This window comes from Pongo pygmaeus, chromosome 16 (genome assembly GCF_028885625.2).
Source record: "Pongo pygmaeus isolate AG05252 chromosome 16, NHGRI_mPonPyg2-v2.0_pri, whole genome shotgun sequence".
Taxonomy (NCBI): Eukaryota; Metazoa; Chordata; class Mammalia; order Primates; family Hominidae; genus Pongo; species Pongo pygmaeus.
In genome coordinates, this window is record NC_072389.2 from 25,693,916 (window position 1) to 25,715,718 (window position 21,803).

General features: G+C 37.7%; 1 protein-coding gene; it reads right to left on the reverse strand.

Moving 5' to 3' along the window:
* The window catches only part of LOC129014678 (golgin subfamily A member 6-like protein 1), a 112,158-nt gene that overhangs the window by 19,340 nt on the left and 71,015 nt on the right, over positions 1-21,803 (reverse strand).

Genomic DNA, 21,803 nt, shown 5'->3' on the forward strand with positions numbered 1-21,803 from the left:
ACTCTGCCACCCAGGCTGGAGTGCAGTTGTCTGATCTAGCTCACCGCAACCTCTGCCTCCTGGGCTCAAGCAATCTTCCCACCTCAGCCTCCTGAGTGGCTGGGACTATACGCGCATGCCACCACACCCAGCTAATTTTTGTATTTTTTATTGTAGAGATGGGGTCTCGCATGTTATCCAGGTTGGTCTCAAACTCCCGGGCTCAAGCAATCCTCCTGCCTTGGCCTCCCAAAGTGCTGCGATTATAGGCGGGGATTATGGCTGGCAATAGCTGTGATCTTTATGGGTTGGGAAGAACATGAAGAAAATAGAGGCTTGCTTGGCTGGCTAGATCTTGGGAGATTTTGTTGCCATCCTAGGTCTTGGGCCTCTCTTACCTGGAGCTGCTGCAGATATTTCAGTCACAGCTCACAATCCTGATTTCAGCTCTCCCCTCCCCCATCACAAGACAACCGGGAGCTTTATTAGAAAGCCTAAGCCTGACATTGTGATCTGTACCCCGTGCCTCCCCTGGGAGCCTCCACCCTCCACTGGCCTCTGTTTGTGACATTCACCTTGATGTCTGAGTGCCAAGTTCCTCCCTTTTGGTGTCCCGCAGCAACAAATCAGATGAATACCAAAAATTACATAATTCCTAGGAGCCAACCAGGGGAAAAGTGAAGGCCAACCATCCAAGGAAAAAGGGTATAGATTATCTATCACCCCTGGTTCAAGTTAATTAAAGAAATGCAGGCTGATCATGGACTCAAATACAGCCTGATCCAGAAGTGCGGGGGAAAAAATGCCAGCTCCAGCAGCTTTGTCCTTAGACCCTGAGGTGGAAGCAAAGTTCACATCTACTGTCTCCATTCTGATGGAGGCCACCTGTGGTCGGCGGGTGCATTGGTTCACTCTGCGCATGCATGAATATAGCCTCAAGATCTTCCCAGGCTTCCCACCCATCCTTCCTGCAGAGGTCACTATATGTTTGGATAGATTCCAGGGTGTCGTGGGGCCACGTTTGCCAATGGGTGGGGTGGGGGGGCACTACCATGAAAAGGCTCTGCACTTGGGGCCCTCAGGGGTACCCCTGTCTCCATGAGCCTGCTTTGGCAGGACAGGCTGATCCTGCTGTGCTAAGCCTGGTCATCTCACTTCCACTTCTATTCTGGGCCAAGCACTTCTGGTGCCTCAGGCTCCTGCCCTCTGCCGGCCTGTGGGTGGTACGATTCTGAGGTCCACGTTGGGTTAGAGCAGTAGATCTCAGCCAGGAGACACTGTCACAACTAGGGAGAAGGTGCTGCTGGTATCTAGTGGGTCGAGACCAGAGATGCTACTAAACATGCTCCAGTGCATGGGACAGCCCTCAGAACAAAGGTCTATCTAGTCCAAAACATCAAAGAGAAGCCCTGGCTTAGGGGAAGGGGTGTCCTCCCGAGAGCACAGCTTTAGGCTTTCAGCCCTTCTAAGAATGAGGGTTCTTGCTTTTTTTCTCCATCTCTCATTGGCCCAGACGTAGGGGAGGGAAGAGTTACACCAGGGTAGGATCCAAGTACTCCTGAACCTCTAAGCCAAATGTGGTTCTCCAAATAGCACAATTTCCCCTAAAAATGCAGTCTGAAATGGAATGGGTGAGAAACATGCTTCCTTCCATCTTCTAGTACGTTGGCTCTAAAACTCATCTTAAAAATATGACAAGGCATTCATTGTAGCACTGTTCATAACTGAAAAAGATTTTTTAAAACCCTAAATGTCCACTTATAAGGGCCAGATAAATTATGATGCATTCATGCAATGAAATTATATGCAGTTGTTGAAAGACTGAGGTAGCTCTAAATATAATGATATGAAACAATCTCCAAGACATATTATTAAGAATACCAAGGCCAGGCATGGTGGCTCACACCTGTAATCCCAGCACTTTGGGAGGCCCGGGTGAGAAGATGGCTTAAGCTCAGGAGTTTGAGACCAGCCTGGGCAACATAGTGAGATCACATCTCTACAAAAATAAAAAATGTAGCCAGACATGATGGTGCACAGCTATGGTCTCTGCTACTTGGGAGGCTGAGGTGGGAGGATCATTTGGGTCCATGAGGTCGAGGCTGCAGTGAGCTATGATTGTGCCACTGTTCTCCAGCTTGGGTGACAGAGCAAGACCCTGTCACAAGAAAGAAAGAGGATGTGGCCGGGCACGGTGACTCACGCCTGTAATCCCAGCACTTTGGGATTAGCCAGATGTGGTGGTGGGTGCCTGTAATCCCAGCTACTCGGGAGGCTGAGGCAAGAGAATTGCTTGAACCTGGGAGGCAAAGGTTGCAGTTAGCCGAGATCGTGCCATTGCACTCCAGCCTGGGCAACGAGTGAAACTCTATCTCAAAACAAAACAAAAACAAAAACAAAACAACAATGACAACAGCAACAAAAAAAGATTGTGTGTTTTAAAAAAAGAAAAGAAAAGGAAAAGAGTATCCATAATATATTATTACAGAAAAAAAATGAAGCTGAAAAAAATAAAAATAAAGAAAGTTGCAGAACAATGTGATTTGGGGGAAAATTTGCATGCAAATGCAAATAAATTTGCAAAGAAAGAAGACTAGAAGGATACACGCAAAAGCATTCTTACTGGCTACATCTGAAGAGAGGAAGTAGAGGTGGGAGCGGGAGTGCACTTTTGCGTTATGCAAGTCTATAATGCTTGATTTCTCTTTCAACAAATGTGTGCATTCCTTTTGTCATAAAAAGAAATTAATCGGCCAGGCACAGTGGCTCATGCCTGTCAACTCAGCACTTTGGGAGGCCGAGGTGGGAAGATCACCTGAGCTCAGGAGTTTGAAACCCGCCTGGCCAACATGGTGAAACCCCATCTCTACTAAAAATACAAAATTAGCTGGGCATGGTGGCACGTGCCTGTAGTCCCAGCTACTCGGGAGGCTGAGGCAAGAGAATCATTTGAACCAGGGAGGTGGAGGTTGCAGTGAGCCGGGATTGTACCATTGCACTCCAGCCTGGGCAAAAAGAGCAAAACTCTCTCTCTCAAAAAAAAAAAAAAAAAAAAGGAAAGAAAGAAAGAAAACAACTAATAACAACTGCAACCTTAAAGCATGAGAAACCAGGGCAGGAACGACTAGGTCATTTAGTCTTGGAGGACAACGATATACATTAAACACAGTGTTGGAGGGCCACTGTGGTGAGACGTGAGAATAATGAACAAATAGTGCCTGCGGCACTAAAGGCTCTGGCTGATTTAGAAGGAAATGGGATAAACTGAGTCAAACACAAAGCAGAAAAGAGGGAACTCCCTTCCATATGCAATTGATCTCAGGACATCATTGAGTCTACAGCCTGGCTGGAAGTCACCCCCATTGGAATAGACGTCAATGTGGCCCCTGGGCATGTAAATACCAGTGCTCAAGCTGAAGGAATGCATGTAGGTGTGGGGGACATCCACAAAATCTGCATCATCAGGGGAGAGCCTCTTGTGGAAGTCTGTCCCTTCAGAAAATTAGCCAGGGGTAGTGGCGGGCACCTGTATTCCCAGCTACTCGGGAGGCTGAGGCAGGAGAATGGCGTGAACCCAGCGGGCGGAGCTTGCAGAGAGCCGAGATCTCGCCACTGCACTCCAGCCTGGGTGAAAGAGTGAGACTCCGTCTCAAAAAAAAAAAAAAAATTCCTTCAGAGATAAAAATAATTTCTTATGTTTTTACCAGATTGTTGCAGCCTAGTCAAGCTGCTGTAACAAAATACATCAGCTGGGTGACTGGGTGGCTTATAAACGACAGAAATGTATTTCTCACAGTCCTGGGAGCTGGGAAATCCAAAATCAAGGCGCAGGCATGTGCAGCATCTGGTGAGGGCCCATTTTCTCACAGATAATGCCTTCTCCCTATGTCCTCATGAGGTGGAAGGAACAAAGGAGCTTTCCTGGGCCTGTTTTATAAGTGCACTAATTACGTAAGAGGTTCTTTCACCTCCCAAAGACCTCACCTCCTAATACCATATCTATATGAGTTTTAGTACCTAATTTACACTTAATATGAAATTTGAGGGAGCACAAACATTCAGGCCATAGTATATATATCAATATCATTTTTTGTATCTTCTCTATTTAATATTTATAAGCAGTATTGAACATCACAATGTCTCTCATTTCCATTTTCTTCTGTCTCAAATCTTCTTTATTGTGACATTTTTGATCATTTGTATTTGATTTTTTACTTCTCTTCAAATAATCCTATTTTCTTATATAAAAAGTTGGTTGCTCCATTCTCCCCTCTTTAATTTTGTTTGTAACATACTAACCTTACTCAGTGCTGTAAGATAAACGCAGCTTTCTTAACTGGACCATCAAATAGGCTACCTCTTGTAAATAACTATAAAGCTGTTCATACAAGGTCTAAAACATAATTCAATTTGAAAAAAATTAAAAATAGGTATTAAATATCTATCCAAAAAAGAAAAGTGTAACCTAATATTTTTATGAATTTTGAATCTAAAATTAAATGCTGGTCAATAATGATTTTTTTATTGTGAAACAAAATATTTAATGAAGGTGTTTTACTGTGATATATATTATTTATAATTTGATAGCCCTTACTCTAGTAAAATGCACAGTGGATTAATAGTTCAGAAACCAAGGGATGTTTTCAGTTTCTGCTATTATTCAGCTATTTCACTTTGGGAGTCACCTACATCTCCAGGTCTAGTGCTTTTCCAGTGGCTTGAGTAGGAAGACAGCCTGGATTATGTCTTGGCACCCTCAAAAGCAATGAGACAATGAAGACTGTCAATGCAAATATAATATTTATCTGTTTATGGAATCCCTTTGTTATTTGCTTTTATATTTGGATATCTCACTTATACTAGAAATCAATAAAATAATGAACTGCCACTCTGAAGATTCAGAAATCAATCTTCTTTCTGACAAGTATAAAACTACTCCATGTAATCCATTTTGTGCTTCATTTTCTTTGTTTGCTTTTCAAATAGTTACAAAGCTTTCTACTAAGAAATGTTCTCTTTCACATCCCCTTGAAGTGGAGATGTTGAGTAAGTCTTTGAGATACCCAGGACTCTAATGGAATGGCAGCTGTTCGATATATTGTAGGGTTGGTTGAGTAATTAAATAAAACATTAATTTTTTTTTTTACATTTTATTTTACCTAGTACTGTTGCAGAAGTAGGGGGTGGTTATACAAAGAGACTTACGAGCCGGCCTCCTGCCTTTTAATCACTCACATTCTAATAGAAAGAACCCACAGATATTTAAGCATGCTTGAAAAATCATGGAAGACTCTGTGTAGAAGGCAATGTGTGAGTTATCAAAAAGCCAATTAGCATATAATCCATTTAAGACAGAATGGCCATTTCAGGAAGAGGCTATAGTGTAAGCATTGCACAAATGACTCAGGTGAGAATAACACCAGAAGACATATAAATAGCTTTGCATGTCAGGGGCATGGGGATAAGTAGGAGATATGATGAGAGGAGATGGAGGGAACAAATCATTAATGACATTTTATATCTTGCTAAAGTTATTGAATTTTATCCTGGGGATTTTAGGTGGAGAAGTGACCCTACCAGGAGTATGTCTGAAAAACATTCTTGTATCAGCAGCATGAAGGATAGTTCTGACAGGGATCTGAAGCAGGATGAATATTTAATAGATGAGAGAGATGCATAGAGCAGCAAAGACAGTGCACATTAGTGAGCCTTCAAAAATGTTTATTGAGTTGAAATGAATGGAAGACGTTTGTTGAAACTTTCCTTTCTCATGTCTTATTTTTAGAAAATGTCAATAGTAGCTCTTCATTGGGTTGCTTCAAAGTTACTCAGCTGAACCCCAGTGAGGGTGTGAGATAGTTGGAGTCTGGGTGAATGACCCATGTCATCACAGGTGCTTCAAAAATGTCATCAAACATTCATCTACAGATGGCCCCGTTGTTCTGCATGGTCTTTACAGGTCCTGAGTCTTATGCTGCAGTCTGATGCACAAAATAGTATTCTGCTTTTTGCAATGAAATCAATATGCACCTTAATTATTCCCTTCATGTTTGGACAAAGGACATGTCAGCAGGGATTGTGCTGACTTTTGTTGTCATGCACACTCCTTGGTTGCTAACTCTGTTTAAAGATTGTTTATTTTTGTGTCTGTGTCATTTTCAGAAAGTTTTGCCAATAAAATAAATCATTTAGAAGTTTCCTCAATAATTCTCAAAGGTAGGATATACCAAAGAAGAAGCTGCTTTCTGATAATTAAAAGCTGACTGCAACATTTTAATTTTTAAAACATTTTCACATTTTTATAAATGTGTCATCATAACACTGTCATATAAATAAAAAGAAATATAATTTTTCCTGTGTTGGAAATGAATGGTTTAAAGATTGACTTTGGAGGAGTGGGTAAAAAAGTGCTTGGTTCAAAAGGAAAAAAAAATCTCACCACTAAATATCACTATTTCAATATCCATAGTACATTTATTGGTGGTAATATTTTGTTAGTTTGGCTTTGGCAATAAAAAATATTATACACATAAAATATTTTATCTTTTATATTCATATGTTTCCAAGCCTCATATTCTAAAAAGCCTAAAAACAATGACAAGCCCAGTAACACTGATGACCTTGGCAAGCAGACTGTAGCCTCTTATGTAGCATTTTACATTAAAACAAATCAGGGACCCCAAATAAATGATTAAATCTGGATACGGTGCAAAAAATGTACAGAATTGGTCTGAAGCAACTTATTATCCTAAAAATGTAAGGAAGATTTCAAAAACTTCATATCAAAAACTCTCATGGTACAATTGGAAGAGGATTCTATTGTTAGGATGAGGCAATTTTAGTAGCAAAACAAGTGGAAGTTACTGAAAAATTGATTGACCTTAATTAGTGATAAAAAGTGATAATTTTTTTACTTAATAAAAATTCCTTAATCACATTTGGTGAATACTAGGTAACCAATGCATTCTGTAAACTGAGAAAGAAAGGGAAGAACTCTAGCATTCATCCTAATATTCTTATACAACTGCAACTAAATAATTGATGAAATATTTTTTAAATTAAGAATTCCAGCTGATAAAGAAAAAAAGATTAATAGAATTGTAGTATCAACATATTGCACCACGAATGAAATTGTAGACACAAAAAATTATTATCAATGGCTGCCCAAAATTACGAGAAATGCTGCAGAAGATTAGGCTAACACTTGAACCCACTGTCAATATTAGCATTTTTAAAAAATGGAAAGGAAAGTGTACACAGTATTTATATTATAGGAAATACAAATATTTCACTATAAATCCTATAAAATAATTCAATATATTTCTTTAATAATAAGAGGAGCAAGAAGTAGCAAGAGGGAGTTTGCTACCTGGGAAGGGAAGGTGTTAAATGACATGGGAAGTGAGGTGTGGTATGTCAACCAGCTGACAAAGTTCAAGACCCAAATATGTCAGAAGGCTCTAGGTAGCAACAATGGATCAAAGGCTGTTCCATGAATAGGACATAGACTGAGACTAAGCATACATTTTGTGTGTGTATGTGTGCTCTGGGTTGTGATGGAGAAGTCTGGAAGTTCAAGATTTCGGCAGCATAGTTACTGAGGAAATAGATGAGCTATGGAGGCTGCCTACCTGAGATGTGTTAGGCCACATACATCCAAAAGCATAGAGATCTCAATCAAAATTAAAGCAATTTGTCTAAATTGGGGAGAAAAATAAGATTAGGTAATTGCCTCATAACTGTATATTTCAAGAGCAAAGTTTTGGAATCAGTTATATAGAATCAGTTAATATATATATATTTTATATATATATATATACACACACACAAACACACACATACATATACATATAGTGGAGATATGTGTCTATAGAGGTATCTATCTATCTACCTATATTCAAGTTTGAAGATCTATATGTCCAAGTTCTAACATTATATAGTAGTATGTTCTTGGATTATTTACTTCATTTCACTGAGGATATTTCTCAACTGTTTAAGGAGAACAAACTGTATATATCACAGTAGAGTTGCGACGGTTAAATAAGATATTATATAAAAATGAATATTAAAATATATGTCATGTTTTAGATACTCAATATTTTCAATAGAGAATAGAAAGCTACTTATTTGCTTGTGCCGGGGAAAAATAAGAGGAAGAAAAATAGGGAAAACATACACTCTGAGAAATGATAGGGAAGACTTGAAAGGAATAACTTCAGTGTTACAGGAACGAAATTGGAGGCTCTTGGTTTATGGTTATCACTCCTTGGTTTATGGCAATAAAGGAACAATGTTGGAAACCAGAAATCCACATTGGATAACATAGATTTGGGGTCCGGGCAAGATACAAAGTCACGAGACAGTTTCTTGGATATAATTATGATTTCCCACAGTCAAAATATACTCAGATACATAAGCATGATTAATCCTGGAGCTGGAAAGATTCTATGGGCCAAGATGACTGGAGCTGATGAGAGAGAACTGGAAAACTGGAGGTGTGCCACCAACAGATGTTGCCGATCCTCCGACGTTGCCTCCAGCCCCCCTCTTGTTGCTTATTAAATTCGTCAATATTCATTGTGTAAAGGCTGCTGGTTTCTCCTTTTGTCTTGAGAGAATCACATGTTCTGTTGGCTTCCAAACTGAAGATTTGTCTACATTAGTGTTCCACCTGAACTTTATCATAATTGATTTAAACAACATTATCTGGAATCCTAGAATGGCAGAATATTAGAAACAGAGCCATCCACAGACATTACGTAAGCAACAACACACATTGTACCAAAGAATAAGTGGATCCAGAATCATGATTTTACTTACTTGTAGTGGGTTAACAGCTTTGAATAAGACCTCTTACTCAATTCTGATCTCTTAAAATGTCTCTTATATTACGTAACTACTATTAATGCCTGGTAGGAGTGTCTGTGAGAAACACTTGTGGTTTTATGTGATATTATTTTATTCAGAAAACAAAAGAAAAAACTAAAGCACTTGGTTAATTTGACTAAATGAAGATTATCTGTCCCACTCTGTAACTCGGGGTAAATTTAAATTTATATGACATTAACAAACAAAAATAGATTTTAAAAAATTATGTACCAGAATTTCATTGTCTCCACCTTGTTCTAATATGAGTGTTTCATTTCTACAATAATTCCATTAAGAAAAACTCTCCAAATAAAGGACAGGTAAGGTCTCCTTATTTAGTATTTCACTGTATACAGGAATTCAGACAAATAATAATCAGATTTTATCAAAATTCTCGTTCTCATTAAACAGAACACAATTTAAACTATATAAGAAACTCAACTTTACAAATGAATGTTTTCAAATTTGAATTTGAATGTTTGCAATTTAGAACTTGTGCTATATTTTCTTTTGAAAGAAAATATATTTTGAGTATATGCTATGGGTGCTGCACAGATTGTATGTCTGTGCCCTTAAGAGCAAAAGAAATCAGAAAACTAAGTTTCTTATTTATATCTTGGAGAAGGATTCACATTGTAATGAGCTCCACAGTAAAGAAAGTGTGTTTATAAATATTGGCAACCTGTGATACATGGCTGCTTCCAATGCCCACCCAAGGAGCAGACCAGGCAATGTTTACAATTTTGGTAGAGACTTTCACTTGGAAGATACAGGTGACATGCACTGCATTCTTTAGTGGAAAGGGTGGCTTTTTGGTATCAGTGGCAGTTTCTGGAATCCAGTGCTGTGTTCAGTGCCTCCAGACACTGTGTCTCTTACTATAGCATCATGAGTGGGGTCACTGCTGAGAGAATCCTTCCATGCCTTTGGTGGGAGTCCCAGATAAACAGATTCTGAGAAACAGATACACCCACTAGAGTTTACCTGGGAGTACTTCAAGAGACCCATTTATAAAAGTGTGAAGGACACAGGATTGGACAGAAAGACAAGTTGTGCTTTCCTCAAGTTGCATCAGAGTATCCCATGGGACAATCAAGAGCTGGGACAGCAATTCATTGTTTCTTCAAATTGAGAAAAGAAGCCCAGATTTTGTATCCATCTTAACCAGTCATCAGATGTGGGTTGGTTCTAAAGACAGGGCAGAATCTTAGATGAGGCACCTTCTTTTGGTTGAGGGCAATTTCTTGAGATAGACTCAGCCTTGAGCCTTCAGTATCCAATACTTCTGGCATCTTAGTCTTGGGAGGAAATTCCAAACAAGGTACCAAAGCAACAAGTCTACTGTGTGGTTTGGATGTCCCTTCTGGCTGTGTAGCCTCCAAGCCTAGTGTTCTGGCTCTGGAGACTGTGAGACTTAAAAGACTGAGTCACATGTCTTTTGATTTACTAATTAAAACAGGTTATATTTTATGCAAATAATATCTCTGGCTGATATCACTTTATATTTTCTTAATTTATTATAATTTTTACATGATTTTTTATCATGATAACTGAAAATTAGAATGTCTCATCAGACATCACTGCATGCAAATGACTTTTAAGATTTTCTAAGGGTTGTTGCTATGAAAATAGGGAGCAGCAATAAACAGTCTTCATATGTGTGTTTCCCTTAATCTGTCTTCATATTAGAGATTATAAGTAAAAACCAGGTAGCACAGAGGCAATAAATAGCTTATTCTAAGCATTTATATTCTAAGCACTATTTTAAGATGGAGCTTCTGCAACAAGTTCCGTCTTTGACCAGCTCTAGAATGAAGTAAGAGTACCAGAGCGGGAATGCATTAGTCATTTCTTCACACAAACAGAAGGAGGACAGAAAGAAAGATGAGCTATCCAAATGGCAGCAGCTGGGATAAAATTGAGATACTTGATTTTGTCTTGCTATTTCTCCTAAAAGACAGGTATAAATTAGGTGTAACTAAGCCAGGACTACTCCTGTGGGTTAAACTTGCCAAAATGATATGATATAATATATATAAAGACTGAAAAATAAGGTGAACCGGTGAATTTTTTAAGCTAGAAGCTACTTCCTTTTGCTCATTGTCTTCTTCAGTCTTGTGGCCTCTCTTTCTCGAATTCTGATGTGTGACTATTAAGATGGCAGGAATAATCTCTTAGCAAGAGTTACACAGTGTGAGAGCCAGGAAAAAAAACAACACAGAAAATAGTTTCAGAGAAAAACTAACATGTAGAAGACTGTTCTGGAGAACCTTGAGAGGTATCTAGTAGTCATCGTGGAGGAAGCGTTGACAGGGAGCTTGGATGCTCTGAAGGCCTATGGAGTATAGACAGCACTACTGATTTTCAAGTGCTGTGGGCTGCTGATAGAACTCTTAAGCTCATGAAGAAAATCTATGCAGCTCCTGCTGATGATCCACCTGCAGGAAGGTTCATATGCCAGTTTTCTTAATTAGGGCGCGCAGGGAGAGACACCTGCTGAGACGAAGTCCACAGCACAGTAAAGGAAGAAACTGTTTTTCTTATTGAGCTGCTACCAAGAAATGTGTTAATGATCAAAACAGAAGAACACTTTGTATATGTGGTAACTGCAATTCTTAACAAATGCAAAGATTTGAGGTATCTTTGGAATTTTTATTCAATAAGAATGAAAATGCTTATTGAATAAAAATGCTTATTGAACTAACTGTTCTAAGTATATTTATTTGATCTCTAACCCTGATTTATCTAGAATTCCACTGTGCCACTGTGTGCTGGGCCTTTTCCTTTTCAGCCAAAAAAGGGCATTTATATTATTTTCAACTACACAAAGATACATTCTTTAATTTCATTAAAATTTATGCTTATGCTAGAAATTGAAAAATGTTTTGAAATATGAGAATCTTGTAAGGATGGAAAGTTATGGGTTTTCCTCATCATAAGGATCACAATCGACACTCCTACAGCAAGAGAAAAGCATAGCAAGTTTGTTTAATCAAAGATTTGTGTGACACAGGGGCCTTCAGAAAATGAAGACCCAAAGATCCAGAGAAAACTGTCTGTTGTGTGATTAAGTTTGATGAAGAATGGACAATAGTGTAGAAATGTGACTGGACAAAGGGTAGGACTCATAGTGATAGACTAAGTGGGGAAGCCCAGTGAAGTCTGTCTGTTGAGATTTTCCAGGCCTCTCTGGGTGGCATTCCTTACTCTTAGGTACAGGGTAGGACCCTCTGGAATGAGGATCTTTAAGGGAGAAGGGAAGGAGTGAACTTTCTAAGTTTTATGGCTTAGTTTGCGGGAGACGGGTTCTAGTTTCTATGACTAATTTTATGAAGAATTCTGGTTTCTATGATGCACTTCAGGGAAGAAGGAGGGGCGGGAAACAGGAGGACAGGAGAAGGTGCGATCTTGTTTCTGAAGTCTTCCAGTGTCCTCCTGTTCAAAGTACTGAGCATGGCAAGGCTATGCGCTTTGGGTTATTGCATTCTGAGTCCCAGAAATCTATACTATCAAGACAAGAAATGTCCAATACCATGGTATCAGATATAAATATTAATAACATAGCCTGGCCAACATGGTGAAACCCCATCTCTACTAAAAATACAAAAAAAATTAGCTGGGCATAGTGGCATGTGCCTGTTGTCCCAGCTACTTGGGAGGATGAGGCAGGAGAATCATTTTAACCACGGAGGCAGAGGTTGCAGTGAGCCAAGATTAAATATATATATACTATATATATTTAAGATACCAAGATTAAATATAAATATATTATATATATTATATATAATATATTATATTATACATATTATATGTATTATATAGTATATATATTATATAATATATAATATATTATATATAATATATACTATATAATATATAATATATAATATTATATATATACACTCGATATATTATATATAATATACTCTATACATTATATATATATGACAATCTTTTCCTTTTATTGTTTTTTTACACATATTGGTTTCTTGTAGTTTTATAATCTCATCCCTTCTGTAGAATAGGCCAACATGAAGAGTGTTAATAAATGACCTTCAACTCTCTAGCATTCAGTAGGCAGTTTGATTAATTTTAACATTTTTATTATTTTGTTTTTATCTTAAATTTCTTCATTGACTTTTAAAATTACATCTGTCTGCCTTCGTGATTTAAGTAAATATACAATGTTTCCTTTTTTTGGTATCTTAAACTTCCTCTTTGACTACTTTTAAAATTCTACTTAATGCATTTAATTTTTTTAAAATGCCATTTATAAATTAACTTGGAAAAAAGACTGAAACAGGCCTGATTTATAATTCGACCTTCCTTTCTAACAAATGTGTTCACTTTATATTTTCTTTAACACTTGGGAGATAAAGCAGTAGCTCTTCTAAGTTAAATTTCTTCTAAAACTAGAAGATTTATTTTATGACTAATAAATAAAATACATTATTATTATTATTATTAGAGATGGAGTCTGGCTCTGTCTCCCAGGCTGGAGTGCAGTGGTGCGATCTCGGCTCACTGCAAGCTCCGCCTCCCGGGTTCACGCCATTCTCCTGCCTCAGCCTCCCGTGTAGCTGGGACTACAAGTGCCCGCCACCATGCCCGGCTAATTTTTTGTATTTTTTAGTAGAGATGGGGTTTCACCGTGTTAGCCAGGATGGTCTCCATCTCCTGACCTCGTGATCCACCTGCCTCGGCCTCCCAAAGTGCTGGGAATACAGGCATGAGCCACCACGTCTGGCTGCAATACATTATATTATTATATTATGTAACATGGCATAACTTCTTATTTATATTAATTACAAGATATTTATACATGAGTATATAATATAGAGCCAGGTGCAGTAGTGGATATCTATAGTCCTGGCTACTTGTGGAGGCTGAGGTGGGAGGCATGGTTGAGTCCAGGAATTTGAGGCTGTAGTGTGCAATGATTGCCCTTATGAAAAGCAACAATATTCTAGCCTGGGCTATTGAGCTATACAGCAAGACCCTCTCTCCAATTAAGATAAAATTATGTGTATATAATATAAAAATATATGTAATAAACATAATATATTAACCATAGATGTACAGTACATTTATATTTACTATAAATTTATATAGTATATTATATAATTATATTACTATACTATATAAGTAAATATAAATTGCTCTAAAGATTAGAGATATAAAGAAATACAGACAAATAGGTATAGGTTACATATATTTCTTTCATCTATGACTTTTTGTTGTCATCTACATGGTCTTATATTTACACTCATTATGGGGACCACTATGATGTTAATATAATGTGTAAAGCACATACTCACTTTATGGCTCTATTTTAAAAACCTAATTTTGGCCTTGATAAGCCTGTTTCATACTAGGTAAGTACAATAGCCTATAGTTGATCTGAAATTAAGCAGGATTATATCTTTGCCTATTCTTTCTCTACATCAAAACAATAATATTTCAGGTTTTTTTTATCCAAAGGCTTTTATTTTCCTCATCTTTAAATCATCTTGCTTAGTCTAGTAACAACTCTGTATTACTGAGGATTATAAAGATGTAGATAGTTTGGACTTAAATATGAAGACCTATTATCACAGGGAAGAACAATATATAAATAAATGGATATACAGTGATGACATGTATTAGTTGGTGCTGCTATAACAAAATATTGTTGCCTGTGTGGTTTATAAACAATAGAAGTTCTCATGTCTGTAATACTAGCACTTTGGGAGGCCAAGGTGGAAGGACTGCTTGAGGCCAAAGGTTTGAGACCAGTCTGGGAAACAGCCCACCTTTACAAAAATAAAAATAAAAACATTAGCCGGGTGTGGTGGCACTTGCCTGTAGTCCCAGCTAATCAGGAGGCTGAGGCAGGAGGATCACTTGAGCCCAGGAGTTTGAGGCTGCAGCCTGGGAGACAGTGAAAACCAGATTTTTTTTTTTCATTCTGTCGCCCAGGCTGGAGCACAATGGTGCGATCTCTGTAACTTCCTCCGCCCAGGTTCAAGCGATTCTCCTGCCTCAGGCTCTCTCACAAGTAGCTGGGGTTACAGGTGCCCGCCACCACGCCTGGCTAATTTTTGTATTTTTAGTAGAGATGGGGTTTTGCCATGTTAGCCAGGCTGGTCTCGAACTCCTGACATCAAGTGATCCGCCCACCTCAGCCTCCCAAAGTGCTGGGATTACAGGAGTGGGCCACTGCCCCCACCCCAGAATTATATTTCTTATAGTTCTGGTAGCCAGGTTGCCAGCATGGCAGAGAGAGTACTCGTTAGCTCTCTCTCTTCTCATATGGGCACCAATCCCATTCATAAGGGCTTTCATCCTCCTGACCTAATTACCTCTCAAGGGTTTCACCTCCAAAAATTTTCATACTGAAATTGGGGTTTCGATGTGTAAATTGCAGGGGGAGCCAGAAACATTTGGTCCATAGCATGCCAAGTACCTGGAAAATATGGGAACATATGTGAAAAGTTTTCTGCCTGGTGCAGGTGGAATGATTGTATCCACAAAAGCTACAAGAGTTTACATTTGAGCTGTATCTAGAAGAATGGAGGATTTTCTAAGGATAAGTCATCAAGTGTTGAACAAAGTTATCTTGGACAGAAAAAAAAAACATGTGTATTGGTACAGAGTTTTCCAAATATATTGAGGGCAACTGGGACGATGATTGTGCCCAGTGTTTCCCAATCTTCTTTTATTATCACTCCTCTCCCTACCAGGATCCCTTTTAGATGCTTTTACAAAATCACCACCATTCTCTCATGAAATTAAATTTTAACAATGAAGATCTTGTCCTATAGTGTTAAACTGCGGAGACCGAAAGTGTTGTAATTTTTTTTGTTGTTGTCGAGACAGAGTCTCAATCTGTCACCCAGGCTGGAGTGCAGTGGCACCATCTCCGCTCACTGCAAGCTCCACCTCCTGGGTTCATGCCATTCTCCTGCCTCAGCCTCCCGAGTAGCTGGGACTACAGGTGCCCGCCACCACGACCGGGTAATTTTTTGTATTTTTAGTAGAGATGGGATTTCACCGTGTTAGCCAGGATGGTCTCCATCTCCTGACCTCGTGACTCGCCCGCCTCGGCCTCCCAAAGCGCTAGGATTACAGGCGTGAGCCACCGCGCCCGGCCCAAACTATTGTAATTCTAAAGAATATTTTCCCCCTCAAGAGCCAATCGTAACTGCATTGTGGACAATAACATCCTTTTGAGAATGCATGACTCAGTTTAGCAAGATTTTAACCACGTAGGATTCTTGAGAAGGAATGAAGCCTGAGGAGATTAGAGAAGTAAGAAGTATCCAGATGTTAGGAAAACTGATGAGTTAATATATATGAAGGGTTTGGGGTCTCCGTGGGTAAAGACTCAGTGTTAGAAGTGGAGGCATTTTCAGGAAATAGAGAGTAACTTAGTTTAAAAACAAAGGAAGGCAGAAGCTCAAGATAGGGGGAAAAGAGTGAGAAGGCACGTTTACTATACTATGGAAGATATGAATATAAGAGGGTAATATAAATTAATTTCTAGGAAGGGAAGGATGCTTTTGAATTGTTTATATTAATCTTACATTCTAGCTGTGTAAATTCACATAGGATGTATATTTAGGTAATGATAATGCTGATGTGTTCATTTTCAAGATTTTCAAGGACTGCGTGGAATAGGATGCTGATATGGGCTGCCACATCGTAAACAAGCTGGATTATTCCTCCTTGCCAGTTTAAAACAACCCACTGGGTTTTCAGAGAACACAGTCAAATCTTAGGAAACAAAAAAATACATTTCTCTCCATGTGTACATTCATGAATATTTACTGTTTTATTCCACTGTCTTGATTCAGGTCATATAAATATAATTTAATTTTTAGCTTTTACCCTAAAATCATGAGAATTATTTGCGTGTCAATCATTTTATAATCATAAAATATTTCAGAAATAGACCTAGCAAACAATCATAAACGACATTTATTTTTCTCATTGTAGCAGCAGTTACTTCCTGATCCTTTATTTTATATATTTTATAATGGCGTTATGATAGATTTTGATTTCTAGGCACATTTCCAGACTTTGTCAGTTCCTGATATTAACGAACAACTCATTGCACATGCTTTAGTATATTCTGAAATGACAATCTACTGAAGATAATGACTTAGATTGCATGTCTTTCCTTTTCACTAGACAATTTTAGACTTTGGAATTTCTGAAAATGCAGCAGAAGTACTTAGATCCACAGGACAAAACCATACCTGGGCCTAGTTTGTACCCACTGCTAGAGGCCAAGGCTGTACAAATAAGCAATGTTTGGGGCTGGACCAATGCGACATGTTTACTGTGCAACGATGATGAATGCATGTTGTTTCAGTCAGGAGACAGAGATGCTCTCTAATCTTTTTTTTTCTTAGCTTAAAAAAACTAAAGATGAAATTTGCTGAGGGATATGGGGAACGTAGGAGAGAAACCTCAAAAAGTTTCTCTTTTGATTATCAGATTTCATTCCATTCTAACAGTGGGGAGCAATTAGTCACAAAGAAAAAGACACAAGGGTGGTAATGACCGTTGAAAAGAGTAGCAACAATTAAAATTATCCATATGCAATAACTCTGTGTGTGTGCATGAATGGTTGTGCGTGTGTGTGTGTGTGCACGTCTGTGTGAGGGATAAAGAGTAATATGCTTATATGTGCTAATTGCATTATTGTGCATGTATGCATATTTTATAATTAATTATCAATCTCCAGTGGGGTGGAGTGGGTAAAACAACCTGGTATCTACATTTTATTTCAGGAATATGACTGCTATTTCATAAAAAAGATTTATTTCTTACATAATTTTACAAGAACATTTAGTAGTCATAACAAATTCTGAGTGAAACCTGTCAGTTTGATTTAAATTGGAGCTAATGGAAGTTCTGTGTTTGTTACATAAGATAGCGATTGTTATTGCAGCAGGTTTCTGTCAAGAATTTATCCTTTTAAATTTTAACGATTATTTTTCTACATAGTGGTCATTTATTAATTTGCTGCCACCAACTTAATATTTCTAAAACAAATTTCAAAATTAGATATATATTAATAATTTCAAATCAGTTACTACTAAACCTATTAGAGTAAAAGCATGTATCATCTATTGTAATGAATTAATTATAGCAGATATGGAAACATTTGGCTGTAGTCCTGTTCCCTTTAGTCCTTCTTTCTGGTCTAATTTGCCCTTAACGTTTTCTCTGTTTTTCCTTTCTGCCTTGATCCTCCACTTGCATCTATTTATCCTTCTTTTTCATCATCCTCTCACCTCTTCAGTATTCACTACTATGCTTCTTTCCTTTTTCTTCTCATCACTATGTTGTTATTTCTTGCTTTGTGTACACTTTCTATTCCTCATACTTTTTTCCACTTCTATGTCACTTTTATTCAACACTGTCCGCTCTTCTTTCTCCATTCTTGATGTTATTCCCTCATAAAATGGAAAGACCTTAGGCAAAGACAATGACTTTTAAAATTTGCATTTCCCATACTTTGCAAAATGTTTGGGGCATACATACTGGTAAATATTGACTAACATTTTCTAATAATGTATTGCTAAATTTGGGAGTAGGAAGTTTTAATATCTAATTTACGCCAGCACTTTGCAAGATACTAAGAAATTTATTATCATAAAACTGTAACATCATTTTGCTAACCACAAATATATTCACTGTATATCATATCTCCATAGTTTGAACGCATTCCTGTTGCCAGATTTATTCATAACAAATTTATGTCTCCCTAGTTCAATTCAGCTGTTTTCTGAAAATTAATTCAGAAAAAGATTGGTTAGAATCTTGGCCTCTGATACATTCTTCTATCAAAAATATCAAACCCACTACTAGTAACTGCTACTTTTATATCTGCATTTTGACTTTGTACTTGCTGAGTGTCATTACTATCAGTCACAGAGCTGTGTTCTGTATATAGCAGTCTTGCTAAAGATTACTTTGTTTTGGGGTTTATGCACCAAATAGGATTCATCTCCTACAAGGTTCTCAAACAAGAGCATATCGAGATAAAGAACAAAAATTTCAGACCAAGAGCAAAGCTGAAGTAAAAGCTTGGTTGAAAAATATGCCTTAGGGTAATTTACACCTGTAATCCCACCATTTTGGAAGGTGGAGTGGGCAGATTACTTGAACCTAGGAGTACGAGACTAACCATGGCAAATGGTGAAACCCCATCTCTACAAAAAACACAAAAAATAATCAGGCGTGGTGACACTAGCCTGTGGTCCCAGCCACTTGGGAGGCTGAGGTAAGAGGAGCACTTGAGCCCAGAAGATTGAGGCTTCAGTGAGCCTGAGCCATAATCCACTACTGCACTCCAGCCTGGGCAATGGAGTCAGAGCCTGTCTCAAAAATGAAAAAGTAAAATATGCCTTGGTAACAAAGTTAACACTAATATCCTACCTCCTAATGCAAAATGTAGACCTTTGAACTCACACATCCAGTTTTATCTGAAAAAAATAAGATAGCCATTTCTAGATCTTCATAGAAGTCCACAACCCTCATCCAGTTACTCAATTACAAAAAACAAAAACAAAAAACCACAAATAAAATAACACAGTGAAAGTCAAGATATGAGCAAGCACATGGTCACACTTCCTCTGCATGACAAATACTGGAGTAGCATAGTAGATAAAATCAGTCATCTCTAAGTTAGCCTTTTGATAGATTTCAAGAATGGCATCTGAAAAAGAAATTACTCCAAACATAACATATCCCAGAGAGGATATTTTAAAATCTGCATTCCAGCAGCTGTAACTGCCTGCTAAAACCAGAAGCTATAACCGAGCCTGTACTAATTAAGGAGAATTTGGCAGAAAAAAAATATGTACTCTTTTTGAACCTGACCTAATCATTGAGATATGACATGCATGGGGACTTATGGGAAATTTGAATTAATCAGTAAGCTCATGGCATTTACTTGGTGGTATCAAGCAGGTTATATTCCAGCAAGACATCAGTGATTCAATATCAAGGGCAGGAAATGGCTGGAGTTATATAGAAAAAAAAAATGGAGACTAGTGAGGCTGATGACTCTGAATTGTAGAAACACAGAATTATAAAGATGTACTCTCTGATAACAGTGAGAAACTATCGAACGTTTCTGTGCCAAGATCCGTTTAAGGTTCTAGTTAGAAGGCAAAATCATGCAAGGGACACATTATCCAAATAGAAACATAGAGAACCAGAGCAAAGAAGAAACCTAGTTTTATAAAAAAATTGAAACTTGAGGTCAGAATGTAGGTATCAGGATAAAAAAAAATGAAATGGGATGCACAATCACAACTGTGATAATAATTTTAATAATCTTTAAAATACTGGATTAGAATTACAAAAACACACCATGCTTAACGTTATTATAAACCAAAGAAATCAGATTTAACTGCTTATACATAGCAGCTAAATAATGTTCTTGTTGTGCAGAAAAGCAAAACTATAAAAGATTAATTCTGTCTTGAACAAAACAATCTGCTCTTTCCACAAGCCTACTGTATAACCTCTGTAGGGATCTACTGTCCATCGGCTTCCTTCCCCGTATGTTCCCTAGAGTGTAGGAGTATGTTTGATGTGGTTACCCAGGGGATTTTATTTTTCATGTGGTCACATGAATCACCACACCTGCTTTAAACCCATTGCTACAATTTAAATGATCGTGGTAGGAATGACACCTTCAGCTATCATTTTTCTGTCGCAACAGTCTGCCTTAACTTCCCTATATTGTGTCTTCCAGTCTTCTGGTCAACCACCCAAATCTACCCAAATTCCACTATGTCATCTGTTGCCTCCTTGACTGCTTTCTATGCTCTACATCCAGCTATTGTCTGTCACGATATTTTCTGGGTGTCATATTTCAGTGCTCATCTAGCTATTCAAATATTTTTTATTGCTGGTTCCACTGCCACATGGACCATATTTTGGATTTTATTATGACCTCACAAAAAGGAGTCACTAATGAAAACTAATGAAAACACAATATATTTTCAATTTAATAAAATATTAATTTCTCAGAAAAAGCATGTTTTCCTGGTTAGTATTTTTGAGTATTGGATTACGATGTATATAATATATATATTTATATGTGTTATGTATTACAGTTGACCCTTGAACAATGTGGGGATTAGGGGTGCTGATTTCCCACAAAGGCAAAAATCTGTGTATAATTTTTGACTCCTGAAAAACTTAACTAATAGCCTACTGTTTACCAGAAGCCTTACCAGTAACATAAGCATTTGATGAACATATCTTTTAAATGTTATATGCATTATGTACTGTATTCTAACAGTAAATTAAGCTAAAAATATAAAATTATTATTATAAGAAAGATAAAATATATTTACTATTTATGAAGTGGAAGTTGGTCACCATAATTTATTAATTCTTATTTTCTCATTGAGTAGGCTGAGGTGGAGGAAGGGGAGTGGCTGGTCTTGCTATGTCATGGGTAGCACAGGCAGATTTGTGGAGGCTATAGAAGGGAAGTCAGGAGAAGCAGGCATAGTTGGCCCAACTTTGTGAAAATACATAATAATTTCTGACTTTTTTGCTTTTTAATTTCTCTAAAAATGTTCCTATACGGTAAAAATCTGTCTTCCATCATGTTTCAGTGCCATATCAAAGAATGTTCCTTGTAGTAAGAGAAGTCAAAAGCAGTCTTGAATAATTGGAAACCTTTTGACCGATTGTCAAAAGTCAACTTGTTTTCTGGCATTGCTTATTTTACATCTTCCCCATCATCATTATCTGGCACTAGTTTAGAAACACTCATCTCTATCAAGTAATCTTCTGTTAATTCCTCTTGTGTGGTGTCTGTTAACTTTTGAATTTCTCCAAGACTCGTATCTTGAAACCATTCGTACTTCACCTTTTTTTGCTATATCCACAATCTCTTTTATTATGTCCTAGATTGGCTCTGCCAGAAATCCTGTGAA